The 15167-nt window shown below is 44.3% G+C and overlaps 1 protein-coding gene across 1 annotated transcript in view; it reads right to left on the reverse strand.

Annotated features, from left to right (window-relative positions):
• Positions 1 to 15167, reverse strand: part of LOC135206036 (ras GTPase-activating protein 3-like) — a gene marked incomplete in the record, with an annotated part of 518306 nt that overhangs the window by 189715 nt on the left and 313424 nt on the right.

The following is a 15167-nucleotide window of genomic DNA, read 5'->3' on the forward strand; positions in this document are numbered from 1 at the left end:
TACATTCTTTTAGGAACAGTCAATCAAGAATACAATATGTAGGCTTCTTATTTACACCCTGCATAATGTAATAAAAAGATTTTTGGTAGTCACTGTTGAGTTCTCAAGGAGTACCATTTCTGTGGTCTACCAAGAGCTCCTTTGGCAAACAGAATGTCAAACTTTCTTAACTGGTCTTGTGGCTGGGTATGTGTCGTAATGATAAACATTATAACACGTAATAGAGTATAAATGGACTAAAGATAATTGGGCACTTTCTATTATCCTCAGCAAACGCTAATACCCATTTTCCTACGACGTCAAAACAGCAAGAAGAAGAAGTGGTTATGCGCATACGCACTTTCATATCACTTACGTACGACTAAAATCCAACCGAGACGCCATTCCTTTCAGTTGGTCAATGTAGGATGATGCCATACCCAAAACCCATGTCTTTTTGTCAGGGAAGTGGGAGGGTTTTGAGGACTCAACAGCGACTACCAAAAAAAGGTTTTTCCTACGTCAAAACCTCTTTTTTGATGGCGTAATCGCTGTCTCGTCCTCAAGGAGCTTTACAAACAAATTGACAGATGATGAAAAGTTCTTGGATTCAAATCATAACCGAATATAATTTTTGGTCCAGGGTGAGCCACTAGCTTCAAGGCCCTAGTCTATATTCAAAATTTGTTTGAGCTTGTGGCAACTGTTGCTAGAGTGTAGGAAAAAAACAGACCTTTTGGGATGTTTGCCGTGACCTCTAGGTTAACCTTAAGGGCATGAACTGGGCATAATGTTTTGTCTGCTAATTCTAGTTTACTTCGAATAGGAGATTTCATTCTTAAAGAAGTCCCATTTGTCCCAATCTTGGCCAGGAATGACAGGCCAGAGGACAATAAAAATTGATTGTCAGCTCTTTGCTTAATGCCTTGTCACTGTCTACAAGAGCCCAGTTTGTTAATACTAGCTCCTGAAGCTAATGCAGCCAGGAATATTGCATACTGTAGCTTGTGAGTTTTGGTTGTCCCCCTCTAAGATGAAGACCCGTGGTTTGTATCAGGTCAACTGAATTGCAGGGCTGCTTTAAGTCTACACACCTTGTTCAGGGACCCTTCTAGAACATATATTTGTGGTGCAAAGGATCATAAAAGGGAAGTGACAACCCCTATACTAGAGTCAAGCACAAAATCATACATCAATAATTTCGTTAGTGCTGCCTTGTACCCATGTGGGCTGTAAACCCCAAGGCGTTTGTCTTCAAAAGGGATAAGAACTTTTTTAATTTGTTTCCCTAAAATTTTTTATTGGGCTCTCAGTATGGATATAAAGTAAATATACATCTACCATATATACTGGTATTGCCAGATATATGGAGCATGTAATTTTTGCACTAGGTTCCAAGCAATGTTGGGCAAATAATTTTCACTGGATAGATAATATTTAAGAAAATCCACTCATGAAAGTGTTGGCTTAGAAAGAAGGATCCTTTAAACTACTTTCCCTCCTGCTAGATGGGATCAAACAATAGCCAGTTTTGGAATCTATCTCTTCACTCGTTATTAAAAGCAATAGGAACCAATGCCTGTTTGGCCAGCTTGGGGATATTATGTAAGCTGTTCCTTAGTAGGTTAGGAGTTTGCTCCACACCATAGAAATCTGGAACTATGGAGGAAAGGGTATATTGTCCTCCAATTGTTCCAGTCTTGTAGGAAGGCATCTCTTGCTGTTGACTGCCAGGCAGTTTGTGATTCTTAGATGTGGCAAACAGGTCCACTTCCATTTGTGGAAGCAAGTTGGCTATTTTCTGAGAGTGGTTGTCCAATTCCACTGTTGAGGCTGTCATTTTCCTTGATAGGGAGTCTACTATTACACTGAGACACCCCATATGGTGAACTGCAGACTAGTACCACTTTCTTTCTTTCTTGCCCCATTGATGGATTGCTAGCATCACCATATTAATAGGAGGTGAGTATCATCTCTAACTCTTAATGTAGGACACCGCAGTCATACTGTATAGAACAAACTAAATAGTCTCTCTTTTGGAGGTTTGAGTTTTTTGTGAGACAAAAAGACAGCCATCAGCTCCAGGAAATTAATGACACTTCCTTGGAGTATCTGAACACCCCCCTGTCACCTGAAGCTCCTCCCAACGTCCTCCAAATTTATCAAAAAGGCAAATGTGTGTGTATTGTCATTCTTACAGACTGAGGAGTTAGGGTGACCTGTATTGCCAAAGATTCCTTCCAGGATCAAGGCCAAAGTATCTCCCCAACTTTTACAATCTTTTGGTGAGGTCAGTCTCACATCTTGTTTGTTGCATGTGACTTCACAATCATTTGTTGTATTCCAAGTACTGGATCTATTATTGATGCAAACTGCATCAAGGCCATCACATTCTAATTGCCTTTTGGAAACTCAAGGCTGTGCAAGGCAGATTTTGAGGACTTACCTCATTCTGATTTGAGTATGATGGGGAGAGACAACAAGCCATGAAAAGTATCCCAACATATGTAGTCCCAGCTATTGAAAGTGTCTGCTAGGTGTGAGGTGGGATTTTGCCAATTTATCATGAAACCTTTTGACTGTAGTCCGTTGACTACTGCCCTCAGGTGGGCTATTATAGTTGTATTTCTGATTTCTCAAAGAACTACACCGTTACTTTGTCAAATCCCATGGCAATGTTTAGCCAACAGGGCATGGCTTTGAACCTGTGCCAATATGCATCCTCCATATCTAAGGTCCTTTTAGAATAAGTTGAACTCACTAGGGCAACGGTAGTTATTGGGAAATATAGCAAACAGTGTGCTTGTCCAATGTTGATAGGACTAGAATCATTCTTTGTATGGAAGAATCCTTTTTTGGGGACACTTATGAGACATGGTTCAAGACAAATATCCGCATGTTTCTCTATGGCTCCCATTAACAGGGACTGCCAGATCCTCCAACTGTTAGCAAAGAAGTGCTGAGGTTCTTTGTTGGTATATTATCTTCCAAAAGATGGGCAGTGAATTCAATTGATATTAAGGCTGGATTCATACAGAGTGAACAGTTTGAGCGTGAAGTGTATCTTACTCCACACCTGTTGATAATGTAAATATAAAAATTTTAAAAATACGTATATGGTCTTAATGATGATAAAAATGGTATCTCACAGTGAAGACTTTCCTGTTGAAGATGGGATGTAATCAGGTGAAAACAGACCCTGCAGCATTCTACTGGTATGATTTGTGTGGTATGTTCGATGCATGTACTACTAGATGGTTTCTTGTCGGGAGGAATCAAGAAATTTGAAAGTTTAGTCCTCGCACAAATCAGAATCATTTTCAGGTTAGGGAGCAAAGTAATGCTATATTCAGAGACATTGGCCTGACTATTGTACAGAATAAGCATGGTGTCACACTTCATTAAAATGAGCATTGTAAATCTCTTGAATCTATAAATGAAAGTGCTGAGAGAGGACTACTGTAAATAAGAATACGGAGTGTAATGAAGAAGAAAAGGAGAATTTTAGAAGTCTAGTAGGCCAAATAGAGTGGTTATGCACTAATTCAAGACCTGACATGTCCTATGATGTATTGGAACTCAGCTGTAAAATAAAGAACCCTAAAGTAAAAGCTCTGATTGAGGCAAACAAATATATAAGAAAAGCCTGTACCTTTGAGAGGTGTATGTACTTCCCAGGACTGGGAGACAGTTTTAAGTTTAAGTTGGTTGTGTAAAGTGATGCTTCTTGTGCCAATCTCCCTGATGGATTTAGTAGTGCTGGGGGCTTTGTGATTTTCTTAGTGGGTGAAAATGGAAATAATTATCCTTTATAATAGGAGTCAAAGAAAATAAGAAGTGTTGTAAAAAGCACTCTTGCAGCAGAAACACTAGCAGCCGCTGAGGAAGTGGATATGGCTTACTATCTTGGGAACATGTCCCAAATATTGTATGATGGAAAGAGAAAGCTGCCTGTGGAACTCTATGTAGATAACGGTTCACTTTATGAGAATGTGTAGTAGGTTAAAAAAATTTCAGAAAACATATTAAGAATTGACAGCTATTCTCAAAGAATTGGTTCAGAATGGAGAGTTCAAGATATTTTGGGTAGATTCAAAAGCACAGTTGGCTGATGCATTACCAAACAAGGGGTAAATTCTTTGAGAATTGCTAGTTTTTGAGAGTGGATCCCTGAAATCATAAATAGATTTTATAAGGCGATAATTTTTCATTTTTTGTATCATATAATGCTTGCTGCTTTGGAGGTGGATTTCTTGTCCTAAAAAAAAAGTTTGTGAGGTTTGTTTATGTTTATGTTGTGAGCGGGAAGGATTGCGAAGCATAATGATGTAGGCACATGTTAGGTTGGATCTCAGGGGTATATAAAGTCAGTTATTTAAGTCTACCTTTGATTTATCCTGCCACACTGATCTACATGATCAACACTCCCTGGTAAAGGCATCCTAGACCAGTCTTGACAAGGCTACCCCCAAGAAACACAAAGTGGAAAGATGCAAAGCCAGTACCACCAAAATAATGTGGAGCACTTCTGAGGAACCAAAGAAAACTGCTTCTGGTGAAGTGGTACCAAGCCACAACAAAGACAATGAAAAGAACACAGACCTTGAGAAGATTGCCCGAACCATGGTTACAAGCAGATGCCAATGAGGAAGCCAAGATCCTGAACACAGCTGATCTAATGGCAGCAAGAGATGGAACAAAAAGGTCAAAGCTCTTCAAAATTTATACCGACAAGTCATCCATATCCATCATGAAGGACCAAAGCATCAACTAAGGGTGTTAGTAAAATAGGCAGGCAACCTTTACCCTGGCAGAAAAAGAGCTGAAAGACAAAGAAAAGGCAGTCTAATGGGAACTAAACAGACCCAAAGAGCCAACTTTACTCCAAATACATAGAAGAGTCAATCTACTGAAACAGCAGCAAGAACCAAAGAGGAAGCACTCCTCCACTACAAAATATTCCAACATTAATAAAGTAGGGTAAGCTGGAGGGCAGAATCCATGTATGATCTCGAAAAAGTAAATGATAAACCAATTAAGCTAAAGGCCAGTTGCAACCAAGCCCAGGGCCACAACAGGGCACACACTCAATATTCCATCAGAATAGAGCCCAAGCACATAGCCAAAGGGAAACTGAGAATCCAGGGGACTGTAGCTGCAACAACAGGACAGAGGTGAAGTCAAAAGCACTAGCTGAGAAAGGTGGCTAATGTAGCAAGACCTGGGAGAATGAAGTGCTTTGTCACTGGGCCTGCAGGTCTATCACAAGGTGTCCTTTCCACCAAGTTCCCCAGCAATACACAGTAACCGTAAAAGGGTCTAATTGATACCCCCTTCAAAGCTCTGAGCATGGGATGGGCAGGGTCACTAGGGCAAGAGGCAGGAGAGAGAGAGAGAGAGAGAGAGAGAGAGAGAGAGAGAGAGAGAGAGAGAGAGAGAGAGAGAGAGAGCAGCCACATGCAGTCCAACCATAAATCAGATAGTCTTAACAATGCATATTCATTTGCCAGAAAACACTACAAGTACACAATCACCTTTAACCAAAGCTCCATTTACAGTAAATTTGATTGGGGGGGATGCTTTAGGAAGTCACTACTGACTTTCACAGCAAAAGCTGTCTTCAATGGCCATAGTATTATCATCCTAGTTAAGGGATTTTGACGAAGGAAAAATCTATTTCTGGGCAAGGGCCCGTGTCGCCCAGTGAAATGTCCCTTTAGCACACATTTCTAAGGTAAATTATTGCTAACATACCAGAGAAAAAGCTAAAATGGAAATTTCAGAACATTCTGACTCGCTCACCTTATATAAAAAGTGTCGGTATGGTTTCTGGGTCAAGTGAAACCACTACCACGGGTCTCTTACCATTTAGATCCATCCTTCTTTGAAATCCCCCTACCTGAGAGGGCTGATGCAAGGCCCGCTCCCAGCTACGACTACTACTAGCGCCCCCGATGCCACCACCAGCGCCTCTACCGGTCATCCTTGGAGTTAGCCTGTCAAGCTTGGGCCCAAGGGTGGGTAACAAATGAAGGGTGGGATTTCACTGGGCGACACGGGCCCCTGCCCAGAAATAGATTTTTCCTTCGTCAAAATCCCTTTTCTGGGCTCAGCCCATGTCGCTTCGTGAAATAGTACCAGAGAAATGGCCACAAGCTTGAGTAATGGGTATAAAAGATATTCTAAGGATAAAAATAAGAAACAATCAAGGTTAAATACTATAATCTAAATGAGCTTATGAACTATAAATGATTATAATACAGACTTAAGATTAATTACAGTAACTTACATTAATCTTAAAGATAAATACAATATCATAAAAATCAGGTTATGTGCAAGTAATCCTAAAATAAAAATAAGGAAAACATCACAACTATGTACACCTCTGGCACCTAAGGCATAGAAAAGGCTCATGGTGGCAGAACCGCAGGAAGGACTTCAGTGAGGCAGGTAGAAAGGAGATCTAGATCTAAGTTACTAATACTACTTAAGCAGTGTCAGGAGATGTTTTGAGGATCGATATCAGCATCCCTTTTTGCCCCGAACTTCATGAAGTCCATAAAGTTAGGGTTTTGAGGATTCCTGAGGAAGCGAACACAGTCTTCATTTGTACTAGTTGGGATAGTTTGGGATTGGGAATCCGTTGAGGTTGGAGACCCAATTCCAACAGGAGTGGGAACCAGTTGCTCTTGGGCCAATTGGGGGCTACTAGAGCGACTCGTCCCTTGAAGGTCCTGAGCTTGTTCAACACTTTCAGAAGAAGATTCACTAGAGGAAAGATGTAAATCTTCTTCCATTGATTCCAGTCTATAGCCATGGCGTCCGTGGCATAAGCCAGAGGGTCCAAGTTGGGAGCCACATAGCAAGGAAGTTTGTGATTTGACTCTGTGGCGAAAAGATCCACCTGGAGCCCTGGAACCTGTTGGCAGATCCAATTGAATGACCGTCTGTCCAGGGACCACTCCGACTCTAGTGGGACTGAGCGAGAAAGGGCATCTGCTATCACGTTCTTCACTTCCGCTAGGTGTGTGGAGGACAGGTGCCATTTGTATTTGGCTGCCAGAGAGAATATGGCTATCATGACATGGTTCACATGACTTGACTTGGAGCCTCCCCTGTTGATGCAGTGTACTACTACTGCACTGTCCAACACCGCTTGATGTGAGATCCCTTGGCTGGTTGAAGTCTTTTCAGGGTGAGGAATACCGCCATAGCTTCCAGTACGTTGATATGGAGCCGGCGGAATGGAAGGGACCAAGTCCCTTGTACCTTTTTGTACTGAGAGTACCCTCCCCAGCCACTTAGTGAAGCATCCGTGTGGATAACTAATGCCGGCGGAGGGAATTGAAGAGGAATTGACTTTGATAGATTCTTGACCTCCGCCCAAGGGCGGAGGCGTTTGCGCAGTATCGCCAGGATAGTGGACAGCTTGTCCCGGGATCTGTTGTTTGTCCTTGAGCGCCAGACGCGGTTTATGTCTTTGAGTTTTGCCTTTAGCAGAACGTCCGTTACCGAGGCAAATTGAAGAGAGCCCAGGATCCTTTCCTGGCTCCTTCAAGATGTCTGCTTGCACTTGAGAAATTGTCTGGTTGCTTTGGCTATTTCTCTTCTCTTTGACGACGGAATTGATAGTGTGTCTGAGTTCAAGTCCCACTGAATGCCCAGCCACTGAAAGCGAGAGTCCGGTGTCAACCGGGACTTGGTCTTGTTTATCTGGAACCCTAAGTGTTCCAGAAACTGGATTACTTTGACCGTCGCTTTGTGGCATTCTTCGATGCTTGTGGCCCAAACGAGCCAATCGTCCAGATATGCAACTACCATTATTCCCTGAGACCTGAGTTGTTGAACCACTGTCTCCGCCAATTTCGTGAAGACCCTGGGGGCTACATTGAGCCCGAAGGGCATTACCTTGAAGGAGAATGCCTGGTTCCCTAGCCTGAAACCTAGGTACGGGCAGAAATGTCTTGCCACTGGAACATGATAGTATGCGTCTGTAAGATCGATAGAGGTGGTGACGGCTCCACGGGGAAGTAAGGTCCGCACCTACGAGATAGTCAGCATTTTGAACTTGTCGCAACGAATGAATAAGTTTAGACGGGATAAGTCTAGAATTATTCTTCGTTTGTTTGAGCCTTTCTTTGGCACGCTGAACAAGCGACCTTGAAACTTTAAATGCTTGACTTTTGACACTACTCCTTTCTGAAGGAGTTCTTGGGCATACTCTACCAATTCCGCTGTCGGTTGTTGATAGAAGATTTTGGATGGAGGAGGGCCTTTGGTCCAGCTCCATCCTAGGCCTTTGGACACAATGCTCTGTGCCCAGCTGCTGAACCTCCATCTGTGACGAAAGAGGAACAGTCTCCCTCCTACCTGAGGGTTCTCACTGGCTCGGGGCAGGGCGAGACCCACGCCCTCCCCGTAAGTGCTTACCTCGGCTGGATGCTCTTCCACCGCCTCTCTGGCGAAAGGCACCTCTAGCCCTGCTACCCCTTCCGAACCTGTTGAAAGGTTGGAACGATTGGCCTTCAAATACTGGGTTGAAGGCCGGGGAGACAGCAAAGGAGGTGGAAGCTTGACCCTGAGGGGTCAGCAGCAGAAACTGTCGTTGAGGCTGTGCCTTTGATATAGATGGTTGCGGCACTTGAGAGACTGGCACCGCCTGAACCATTTGTTGTTGCTGGGGAGCCTGGAAAGGCTGGAATTTCCTAGGCTTCTTGGCCTTCTTGGATGAAGAAGTTGACTCCGGTTTCCTCTTACTGGAGAGTCCCCAGAGAACCTTAAGACTCTGGTTGAGTCTTGTTGCCTCATATTGCACCGAATTGACGATCGTTTCTGGGAAAAGGTCGGCACCCCAGATCGAAGCCGCCAGTAACTTATTCGGTTCGTGACGGATAGAGGCTTCCTGCAGAACATGTTTCCTGCAGTTACGCCTTGCCACGATGAAGTCGTACAAATCACATTGTACTGTGTGTAAATGTGATTTGGCTATCAACTTGAACAAAGGTTCCTCACCGTAAGTAACGGCTGAAACCTCTGTCATGACCAGAGTATTGAGGGATCTGGATAGTCTCGTTCGAGCATCAAACTTGGCCTGAATGAGACAGTCTGGAAGTCTAAGAAGCCGTTCACTGAACTGTGTGATAGCACAGTCCGGCTTCAATTTCCCGACCGAAAAGGTGGCCGGGAGATCCACCCATAGATCTTCCATACCAGGAAGAAGGAGTGACGTGGGCTCCGTTTCCCGGAGCTGCGGCATCGGCTTGTCTCTCATAGCGGCCTGCATGGTTAACTCCGTCACCTTTGTAGTGAACGGGATGGGAGTTTCTCCGTCCACTACGAACGTGGTGAAAGCGCTCTTAAACGCTTGAATCCTGGTATTAGTACAATCCCAATCTTCTAGGCTTCTTAGCCAGTCACGTTGGGCTTGATCCCGTCCGAAGATGATGGTTTCTTTCGGGATCTTATCCTCTCTCCTCATGGCTGCCTCCGTAAGGCGGGCGTAACCAATAAAGGGAGGTTGCAGGTTTGCTGGGTAGAACTCAAAGTCCTCAATCCTTCGAGTTCCACAGTCCGCCAACGTCAGCATCCCGTCCTTGTAGGGGGCATACAACGATATCATCCAGGGATTGCTCGCCGTGTAAGGAGGGAGAGTATTGTAGTCCGGCATGACTTGGGCTGCCATACCGGGCTGAGCTAGACCTGTCGTAGGGTTCTCACGGAGACCTGCTATGAGGTTCTCCTGGTTGGCCAGCCTCTCCGAGATGGTCCGGATTGACTGACCTAACTTCTCAAAGGAAGAAGAGATGTGAGAAAGCATCTCTTGGAATTTGTCCTGAACCAAGTTCCCAACCAGACTACCCATTTGCTGCATAATGTTTGCAGCAAATGAGTCTGAGTCAAAGGAACTAGGTTCCTGTTTCTTCCTGGGAGTCTTAGGACTATGCTCCTGTTGAGGTTGAAGGCTCAGGGTCAGGTAGGAGCTGAGCCTTGTCTCTGGAGGACTTTCCTCTGGACCCTTTCGAGTGAGAAGAAGACTTGGGCTTCTCTGCTCCAGGATGGTGAGCCGGAGATCTCTGAGAGCTGCCCGAAGTAGACTTCTTGGACAGAGTCTTATGAAGCGTCTTTACCTCGCGCTTCCCTTTAACTTTAGGGATCACCTGGGTGGACTTCGGTCTAACCGATTGCCCACCCTCAGATAATCCCTGGAAGGAAGAAGAAGAAGGGACAGGGGAAGAAGATCTAGAATGGCTCAAGGGTAAACCTTGAGCCCCTACCAAACCTGCCTCACTCAACCCCCTACCTGTTGCCTCTACCGCCATGGGCTCGAGGTCCAAATTGAGAGTTGCCACTTCTTGCATAATCTCTTGACTTCTAGGTTCCTCCAAAGCTTGAGCTACTTGTTCCTGGATAGCGGCGATGTAAGGGGCCGCCGCTTCTGGGTCGACATAAGAAGTCGCCTTGCAGCCAGGGAAGACAAGAGCAGCCCTCTTCTTGTCAAGAATATAAGGCTGCCCCTTGGTCACATTACGGCCGAATCCGCCGACCCAGGCCTTCAGGGTGGTTTGGGCGGCGTCCCTGACCGCTTGAGCAGTCTGAAAGAGAGAGTCAGTATAAATACTAAGCTACTTAAAACTAAATTATATTATCAACTGCAATGATATACCACTTAGAAGAATTGCATATATAGGGCAAAATTATATGAGAAACCTGGTATCCGAGAAAGTACTTAATCCGGAGGTAACCTGGTCCACCAATTCGTAACAAATGGTGCAACTCTCGTGATGCCAGACAGCTATCTCCCCATAGCGGATGGCGCAGACAGCATGGGTCCAGCAGACGTCGAGCCCACAGGGGTCCTGTAGGACAGCGTTACAGCCAGATTCCTGGCAGTGGGTGGCCTGTAAGTGAACAGATGCATGAGTATCAACACTAACTAGTTGGACTAAGTCCAAGAAGTGATATATCATAACACCGGAATACACCGGAGTTACTTGATAAAATAAAGCTCGGCCTCTACTTGCTCTCCTGCCGTGTAAAGTGGTGGGTGTCCGATAGAACTGGTAAACTAGCTTCAGTGCGTCACCGGTGTTGCCGGAGGACGGAAATTCACCGAAGCAGAGTTACCTAATCTATACGCCGGAACGAGGAGTACGAGAACAGCGGGGAGGAGCAGGTGGGTGCCAGCAAATAATGGCGGGGGAGGGTGACTCCGCCGTAAACAGATATCAAGATAAGTAGGTAGTGAACCTGGATGGTGAGCGGGGTCTCCGCCGACTTAGCAAATATATAAAGAATGTAAATAATAAAAAATGAAACAAAAGTAAACATGCAAAAGGAATAAACATATGGTGGAGCTACTCTGCAGTCACCAAACCTGGGGCCTGGCAGAGTCGGGGGCCCCAGCCGCCGGAGCGGGATGGAGGGATGGTGACTCGGGGTGAGAGAGAGCTCGATTCGGAAGCCGAGGAGTTCCCAGCACAGCCGAGCCAGGTGGCCAGCCGAGATCCAACCGCACAGGGGAGCCCCCTCGGTACCGAAGGGTGAGAGCGGTGCGAGCCGAGCCAGCGTCGGGTGTCGCCCCTGCTAACTCCCGTATCCCCCCACATGGAGAGGGGGGAAGAAGGGAGGGAGCTCGGATGGTTGCCAGGGGCAACGGGAACGAGCAGTCTAGGGGGGAGGAAGCTAGGGGAACAGACGCTGGGTGGCTCATGGCGATCGCCTGGCTTCGTCGCGGACGTGGTGTGCCACGCGGTGAGACAGGCCAAGCGGAATGAGCTAGCCTAGGCTACCTCTAACCGTCTCAAAAGCATGAATACAAAAACAGCCTAACAAAACACGGGGAGGAAAAGAAAAATAATAGGACAACAGAAAGCGTAGTCCTGGGGAAGCTAGACGAGCCAACCAAGAAGGAAGGACGACTAACAACTCAGGGAGCTGGCCTATGCCAATACATAGTAACGGAGGGGGGTGGCCAGGGTGGTCAGGACTAAAATAAAGGACGTATGTCCTAAGGGAGCCTATCACAGACCTAAAACAAAGGAACATGCATGTATGAACACTGAGCTAAGGAGCGATGTAGGCTATGCGCTCAAGAGAGTTCAAGGAACCCCCGTGAAAAGCTAAGCATAAAATAACACGGTCAAGCTGCAAAATTACATATGTACTGCTAAAATATTCGAGCTGCAACAGTATAGAGGACCGAAGAAGCATGAAATAATGAATCACATGGGGCGAGCCGCGCCAGGTGACTCAGCAACAAAGCCGAAGGGGACGCCGTCTTATAACCTAAATAAAAATGGTTAAACGGGCCCCTGGCTGGCTAAAATTAGGTGAAACACTTCTAGCAGTACTTAAATTAGATGCAGCGATGGCTTGGCGTTCCATGATGAGGTAAATCCAAAAGGAAAGCACAAAAACACAGATGAAGAAAAAACATGTGTGAACTGGATGGTGCTAACGAAAAGGATAACCGGTAGAGGCGCTGGTGGTGGCGTCGGGGGCGCTAGTAGTAGTCGTAGCTGGGAGCGGGCCTTGCATCGGCCCTCTCAGGTAGGGGGATTTCGAAGAAGGATGGCTCTAAATGGTAAGAGACCCGTGGTAGTGGTTTCACTCGCCCCAGAAACCATACAGACACCTTTTATATAAGGTGAGCGAGTCAGAATGTTCTGACATTTCCATTTCAGCTTTTTCTCTGGTATGTTAGCAATAATTTACTTAGAAATGTGTGCTAAAGGGACATTTCACGAAGCGACACGGGCTGAGCCCAGAAATATAAATCTTATCTTCAGAAAATTTTTTTCCATCCCATTTGCATTCTTGTAAGTGTGCTAAAAGATTCTTTTCATACACTTCAAGCTTCAACATTCTCATCTCAGCATCACACCATTGCAAAAGACTGAAAACTAGTAGTATTTGTAAATGCTTATTAAATAACAGACAAGCTTCAATCCAAGCACACCCATTTAAAAAAATTATCCTTTCAGTCAACGTTCCTGAAATGAGAAAGATTCACTAGATTATAATGGAAGGTCGAGGTGAACAATGACAAAATAAAAACTTGCAATTAAAAAAAAAAGTTTTTAAAAAGGACATTTTTATAATATAATAAAGTTTTAAGTATACTTACTCACTAATTAATTATACAGCTAAAAGTATCTACGATTGGCAGCTAGAATTTTGAAAATTCGCAAGTTGTGCTATTTCTAGTGGCTAAGTGACAGGCTCACCCACTTTTAGGGCTACATAGGAACAACTAGCAAACATGGCTTCAATTTGTTTATGCCTAGGTTCATGTGAGGGGAGGAAGGAGGGCTCCGATCATATAATTACTGGGTAAGTATAATGAAATCTGTACTATAAAAATTTAATTTTTAATTACATAACCTACCCAGTACGTAATTATATAGATGATTCCCACACTGACAGGAAGTGGGAAACATGAACCAATCTATTCCAACACATTGGTAAAGATAATGAATTGAACATAGATAAGACTAATAGCATTGCAATAATGCCTCGTGTTCCTTACCTAATAAATGAGCTTCTTCAGGAGATACTGCCTCTGGATGGCACTCATTTACCTCGGTGGCACAGCAGTAAAGCTGAGAGTCCCCTACTGTGTAGTGGGTGCATTGTAGCAAGGATTATTCCAATTGCTGACAAGGACAAGGTGTCTCTGCCCAGGGCACACTACATAACAAAACAAAAGATCAAATAAACATCACCTAATGCTGTTTACATAGTGTCTGGCTACCATAAAATCCAACACCATAATTAGAGGCAAAAAAAATATATGAAAGAAGGGATGCTTCCTATACTTTCTCCCCCAACACCATGCCAGCCACCAAAAAAAGGACCCAAAGTACTCTAATTATCATAGACAGTTTCAACCTCCTTGATAATAATGTGATGCAAAGACTGTCTTACACCTCCAGAAGGTACTTTGCAAAATGGAAGAGAGAGATAAATTATGTTTAAAAGCCATGGACGTGGTTACAGCTCTTATTTCATTAGCTTTCACTCTACACAAAGGAAAACTGTCCTCTCCTAAGGAAAAACAAACTTCTGAAATAAAAAGCCTCGAGAAAACAAGCAGACTGTATTCCTTCTTGAAAAACCCATCTTTTTACCTAAAGCGTGGATTTCACTTATCATTTTAGAGGTGGCTAATGTTACTAGGAAAAAGGGTTTTCCTAGTAAGATCACGTGAGCCTGATAACCATCTTAAAACAATATCCAAATTCCAGGAAACCACTGCCACTTCATTATGTTTGTTAGTTTGTACAGTGCTTTTACACTGCATGGAACCAGTGGTTATTCAGCAATGGAACCAACGGCTTTAGGTGACTTCCGAACCACGTCGAGAGTGAACTTCTATCACCAGAAATACACATCTCTCACTCCTCAATGGAATGGCCGAAAATCGAACCGCCACTTCCTTTTGTCTTGTCATATCGAAAGATTTAATCAAGTCTGACAAATCCTGGCTGGAGGACAAATCTATTCCTCTATGTCATAAAACTGAACTCAGCATGGGCTCTATAGCCTTTAATAATTGATGTGGCCAAACCTTTCACATTCTTCAAAAACAGCAGAAAGTCTTCTATTTCATGTACAGACGTCTGAGAAGGCAATACCTTGTTTTCTCTGCACCATTTCCTAAAGGTGGTCCACTTGGCTTGGTATACTTTCAGAAAAAAACCGTCTGCCATTGGTGATAGCTTGCGCAGCTAACTTTGAAATTTCGTTCTTGTGCAAGAGCTTCTTTATACTAGTAAGAACCTGGCCAAGGCCAGAGAAGACAACCCTTGATGGAACTGCCAGAAGTGGGGTTGTTTGAGAAGACAAGTCTTTAGCAGAAAAAGCCTTGGAAAATCTGCCATAAGTTCCATCAGGCCTGGGAACCGTTCCTTTGTTGGCCAAAAGGGAGCTATAAAAAATCATGGACACATTTTGGTGTTCAAGAAAATTTTTTTATCACTTATCTGACCATGGACAGAGGAGGAAAATCATACAGATGTTTCCACAACCAATCTTGTAGCATGGTGTCTGTCACCCATGCTAGGGGATCTGGGACCAGGGAACAGCGGAAGACTGTTGATTCTTGATATGGAGAACAGGTCTAAGATCGAAGTTCCCCACAACTTCAAAAGGTCTAGAGTCGTCAAAGTTGATGATCCAGGGTCCAC

This window comes from Macrobrachium nipponense, chromosome 11 (genome assembly GCF_015104395.2).
Source record: "Macrobrachium nipponense isolate FS-2020 chromosome 11, ASM1510439v2, whole genome shotgun sequence".
In the NCBI taxonomy this organism is placed as follows: domain Eukaryota; kingdom Metazoa; phylum Arthropoda; class Malacostraca; order Decapoda; family Palaemonidae; genus Macrobrachium; species Macrobrachium nipponense.